The sequence below is a fragment of the Equus caballus genome, chromosome 25 (genome assembly GCF_041296265.1).
Source record: "Equus caballus isolate H_3958 breed thoroughbred chromosome 25, TB-T2T, whole genome shotgun sequence".
In the NCBI taxonomy this organism is placed as follows: domain Eukaryota; kingdom Metazoa; phylum Chordata; class Mammalia; order Perissodactyla; family Equidae; genus Equus; species Equus caballus.
In genome coordinates, this window is record NC_091708.1 from 34,259,165 (window position 1) to 34,265,382 (window position 6,218).

Genomic DNA, 6,218 nt, shown 5'->3' on the forward strand with positions numbered 1-6,218 from the left:
TCATTTCACTATGTGAGTACATATTCCATTTTAGTATGGAAAAAACATACCAAGCTGTTGTCCTAAGTGACTAAACCACATTACCCTCCTGTGCCCACTGTTGGAAACTTTCATTGTTCCCCACACTCACTAACACTTGGAAGTCAGAAATATTTGTTTTTCTCATCTATCTGTTGTGTGTGAAATATCATCTCAATATGGTTTTGATTTCTGTTTTCCTAATTACTCCTGAGCACGAGCATAACTATTTTTTGTAAACAATCTTTGTAAAGTGACTTATAGATTTTTTTTTCTTCTGAAAGAGCAGGTATTAAATATAATTTGACTTTTCTGATGAGTCAAGGTCTATGAATGCCCATCCTTCTTCAGGGCATAATAGAATGTAATCTTTGGGCTGTTTGCACTTAAAATGAGTGGCCCCAGTGGAGGATAGGGTAAAAAATGGATCTAAGGAGAAGAAATCATGATGGAGAAGGCAGGTTTGGGAGGGCAAATGGGAGGAGACTGGACATGTCCCCTGGGTGCTGGGAGGTGTATCCAGGTCTAGTTTTACACTGTGACAGCAATTGGGGGGGCTATTGGGGGGTAATTAAGGTGGAGTTAAAGCTACTGAGTTCAGATACCTTCTATTTTCTGTATCTTACAGAGCTCCTTCCCTTGCCCATGTAGCTGTAGATGTCCTGGCACAGAGTTGTCATTCCTAAATGCTGTTCCACAACATGGAATAGAGCCAGTTGCCTCAGATCACCTGAGAAGACTACTAAAATCCCTGAGCCTCTCCCCTGGAGATTTCAATTCAACTAGTCCAGGATGGGATCCAGAAGTCTGCATTTCTCTGTTTTCCAGATCTTTCTGATTATTTCTGCTGGTACTGCCCCATAGATGAGGGACATGCTTCTATGCCGAGGCCTCTGAGTGATGAGACTGATCCTCATGGATTTGCTGTTCTGACACATGTGACCTGGCCAGTGGCTTTTGCTGGTACCTCCCAGTCTGGTCAGGAGGAAGGAAACACTTCTGTATCCCACTCCATTTCATTTCAGGTAAGGGCACAGAACATTTCCCTGATGGCTAGAGTACAGTAAAGAAAAGGCTATAACTGTTAATAATATTTTATTGAAGATTCAGGAATACTGAAAGGGAATTACACCACAGAAACTAACTTACGAGTATAGCTCAGGCCCAAACTTTCCAGAAAACTCTTATCAGGCCAGCTGGTAGCCTGTCTCCACGTAGACAGACATTTGATGCCCCACCCTAGAGACAGAGGCCTTTTCAAGCCTTAGGGTCAGAGCCGAAAAGGCTCTCAAGACCCCTAGAAGGGGAAGGTTTTCCTTTTATCTCTCTCTAGGCCCCACATTCCCATGTGCTCAGCCATCTACACAGTCATGCACCGCATAATGACTTTTCAGTCAATGATGGACCTCATATGAGATGGTGGTACCATAAGATTCGTACCAAATAGCCTAGATGTGTAGTAGGCTGTACCATTTAGGTTTGTGTAAGTACACTCTATGATGTTCACACAATGACAAAATCTCCTAACGATGCATTTCTCAGAACATAGCCCCGTCATTAATTGACACACGCCTGTGATCAGTTTCTTACAGTTCTGAGGGAAGGATTAGAGGCTGACTAGAGGGAAGTCTCTGAAAGGAGTCTGTAAGGCACAGATTTATATGTAGGTAAACAACCAGCTACAAGTTTCACAATTCATCAGTAGAATTTATAAACATCTGAAGACATGACAAGAAATTCAACAAATTATCAGAAACTCATGCCAAAATTTATATTCTAGAATTGAAATATGTTCTAATAAACAGCCTAGAAAGTTCACAGCCTGGCTAGCTGGACTTTGAAAAGCTCCTGGAGACATGTTTGGGCAAGTATGCTTCTGTCTCAAGGAAAAGTTTGCAAGAAGCTCCCTGTAACTAGGAGGGGTTAGTCATGATTATGGGGTTCTCTGAGGAGGCATGCGAACTAGGACAATGTGGTGACAGATGAAGGCCACACTGGTAGAGACAACACTGGAGGACATATCTTAAAGTGAATGTCCAAAGAGCCAAAATTGGGCTGTCTCATCCCCAGGCACAGAGAATCAGAGAAGAGTGAGGACTGAGCCAAGCGGGTGACCAAGACAGCCTTAACATTTCCCTCAGCGTGACTAAACATTAAGCTTCTTCCTGACTCCAGACCCCTGACCTCCCTTTTCTTGGAAAACTTATAATTGTAAATTCCTTTTCTGCCATTTGGAGTCTAAATCTTTTAAAAAATCTGTTACCAGTTTTGCAACCTAAGGATATCTTTATCAAGGACCTGGGAGCCATCTTTTGCAATGTGATCATTAAGGAAGGTAGTTCTTGTGTCTCCCAGGCTCTGTGGGTGCTTTGCTCCAAGTTGCGAAATTACCTCCTGTCATAAATTTATGAGAAGTTTATTTTACCTTTGGATAAAGCCAATTGGAAAACACAGATGTCTTATGACTTCACCCTAATGTCCTCCAGTACTTTTCCACTAGTTCACCCCAGTGCTTAAAAGCCCTCCCACCCTTTTATCTGCCAGACTTGAGTTCAGACTGCATTCTGGCCTCTCTCCTCTATTGCAATAGCTTTGAATAAAGTCTTCTTTGCCTGTTTAACTTCTCCTGGTGCAATTTTTTCTTTGATACATGTCTAATATATGTGCACCAAATTTACCAGTCAGATAAGACGCTCATCTTCCCTGGGGCAGAAATAGTAATAGGGTAAAAAAAAATGAAGGTATTATATTGGCTAGACTCTCTTCATGTGGAAGGAAAGATTGAGACTGAGAAAGAAGCATTACCACTAAACAATTGATGTTTAACTTTCTACTTTTAAATGCTCAATTATAATATCAAATTTTTTCTATTATATTCTGAATTTTCATTTCTTGCCGCATGATCAATACCTTCCCAAGATAATTGAGAGAATGACGTTTATGTTAAGACCTATGGCCCAATAAAATGATAGCAAAATATCTAAAGCTGGTGCCTTTTCTAAGGTCTGTCTTCTTGGACATACACTTTATTGCAAAATATTGCTCTTGTCAGTTTTGAAAATAAGGTATCTGAAGCTCTTTAATATTAAACAATTTCTCTGAATTGGAAGTGACTTCAAATATTATCTAGTTCAATTCCTGCCTCATATATGAACTGTGTTTGCGATACCCTTCTCTAGTGAGGGAGGATGTCACCTTTCAGAAACTCTTGACTTTTGAGTTTCTTCCTTATCCTGCTCCAGGAATTACTTTCCCAATTCATACTCATATTGGGGCTAGTTATGTCTTCAAAAGCCACTCAGAATAAACGTCATTACAGAGAAATGGTCTTCTCTTCTTAGAAAATAGGCAGACTGATGGATGTGAACAATGTTGGAAATATAGATACTTCTAGGGTGAATGACACCAAAAAGGAGCTCAGGAAGAGTGATAGACCAAGAGCTGTCAGAGGGACAAAGGGAAGGAAGTCAGGGCAGAGATACAGAAGTAGACTTTAGTTCCACTGCATATGGCTGGTCACCTGGAGTGTTGGACCTGAACTGCTAAGTCAACTAGCTCCTGAGCGCCAACTCTTGATTATATGCTGTCTTCAGGACCCAGGACACAGTAGTTGAGAGGGATTCCAAAAAAAAGGAGGAAACAACATTTATTCTCTGCCTGGTGGGTAACAAACTGTCCTTGCTATTAGAGAGGTCATAATCTTATGGGGAAGACGCCATGTATATCTACCTGCACACACATGCACACATACATGCACACAGACACACTACCACCTTAAGTAATTGTGGAGACATTGGAACCACTGCAAACTGAATAACTGACTGAAGCTGTTATTTGAAATAAGTAAGGATACTGGGAACTCAAAATTATTGAACAAGGAAAATTTGATCAAGAAAAATTAATGAAAAATATTAGTTTTCAGCTGCACTTGAAAGGAGTTGATAGGAAAAGAGAATGAGAAGGAGGAATGAAGAATGGGTGCAAAGACCCTGGGTCCTAATAAGGGGGCCCTAATAAGGTGAGCTTAATTGGTGGGTATACATATAAGACATTTTTACCATATATATTATAAATATATAAGACTGGGTATCATATTCTGGTCTCATCATCTATACAATTTTCTGTGAACACTTGGCTTAGGTGTACTAACCTCTAGTAGCTTGATATATACACCAGGAATCAGCAGAAACAAAGGCTTACAGGAAAAGACTCATTCCTGAGTATGCCAGTGAAGGTACTGCCTAGGACTTCCTCCTGCTCATCAGCTTCCTCAGGCCCCGCTTCATGTCTCTGTTCCTCAGGCTGTAGATAAAAAGATTCAGCATGGAGGATAAAACGGTGTAGATGACTGTTGCCACCTGGTCCTTGATAGTATAAGTAGACAGGGGTCGGAAATAAATGTAAATAATGCTTCCGTAAAAGAGGGCCACCATGGTGAGGTGGGAGCCACAGGTAGAGAAAGCTTTACTCTTCCCGGCAGCTGAGGGGATCTTAAGAACAGTAATGAGGATTCATAGGTAAGAAATGATAACACATATAAAGGGGGTTACCAAGGTTATCAATCCTTCTGTGTTAATTACAATTTCATTGACAAATGTAGAGGAGCAGGATAATTTCAGCAGAGGATTGATGTCACAGAGGAAGTGGTGGATAACATTAGAGTCACAAAAGAGAAGGCGATTTATCAGGAGAACCAGTAAGAGGGAATGGAGGTGAGAGATGGACCAGGAGAAGGCCAGCAGCAGGACACAGCGGTAGTGGTTCATGGTGGTGACATAGTGGAAGGGATCACATATGGCCACGTAGCGGTCAAAGGCCATGGCTGCCAGGAGGTAGCTTTCTGTGTTGGCAAAAGCCAAGAAGAAATACATCTGGGTCATACACTCAGCATAGGAGATGGACTTCTTCTTTGACAAGAAGTTCACCAGCATCTTGGGAACGATGGTTGTTGTGTAGCAAACATCAACGAAGGATAAGATGCTGAAGAAAAAATACATTGGTGCCTGGAGCTGAGTGTCAGAGTGGATGGCTAGGATGATAAGCAAGTTTCCCACCACGGTGACCACGTATATGATGAAGAACAGGGCAAAGAGAGGCTTCTGGTCCTCAGGGCGGGAGGAGAGTCCCAGGAGGATGAACTCAGAGACACTGCTGGTTTGGTTGACTCTCTCCATGACCCTACATACACTGATGAATATAGAAAATTCTAGAATTTTCAATTCAACAATTTTAAATTTATTCCTGTCTCCCCTAGGATTCCTATAAATGGTCCATGATTCTGTTCCCTTCCACAGTCTATAAAAATAAATTGAACAATAAAAGTTTAACCTGTGTTAAATGTGGGGACATCAGGGAGTGGATTTCCTTTCAGAAAGATCCCCAGGTGTACCTCAGGGATGCATATTTCTCTAGTTCCCCATAAATATTTATTCAAATGTGTCAGGTTGAGGCTCATTTCTCTACTCTCCTTGCAAACAAAACAAAACAAATAAACAAAGAACTCAAACAACTAAGAGGATCAGGTAAATAAGACGAATGCTGACACAGCCACACTGTATTTAGTTGCCGTTTCAGAGCCAACATTTTCATTAAAACATGGAAAAAAGCTGTATTACATAAGAACCTATTTATTAAAACCCTCAGACACTGGAGATTTGTGCTCTCACAATTATTCAATATCTTCCTGTATTAAATACTCACCAGGAACCCAACAGTGACGTTAGGAGGTTGAATGGCTCTCAGTTCTTATTCTGAAGGTGGTTACAGTGTGGTGGGGAAGACAAACTTAAACAAATAAATGCACCCGAACTGCTACAGGTGTGGGGATAGAAGCACTGGAAAGTAACAAGCACAGTGTGGTGTCTTTGCTCAGAGCACACATTTTGAAATCAGCTCCTTCACTTTCGGGCTGTGTGGTCTTGGGCTGACTACCAAGACCTTTGATTCTCGGTGTCCTCGTCTGTAATACAGGGATAGTAAATACCTCCCTGCCCCACCTCTCCTTCTCCTCCTTCACCACCAATGCTGTACTTATTCCTTTACTTCCCACCCAAATCCTTTTCTCTTTCAGGTATTCCTGGATGCTCTTGAAAGCAATAATTCTGTATTTCTTTGCAAAACCTAATAGCCTTCATACTTTTCATTGTTTGGCCACACTTTGCCTGAGTTTGTGATTTTGTAGGAGACGTATTTATTTGGAT

At 41.3% G+C, this 6,218-nt stretch overlaps 1 pseudogene; it reads right to left on the bottom strand.

Annotated features, from left to right (window-relative positions):
* Nucleotides 4,260-5,192, bottom strand: OR1L12P (olfactory receptor family 1 subfamily L member 12, pseudogene; annotated as a pseudogene).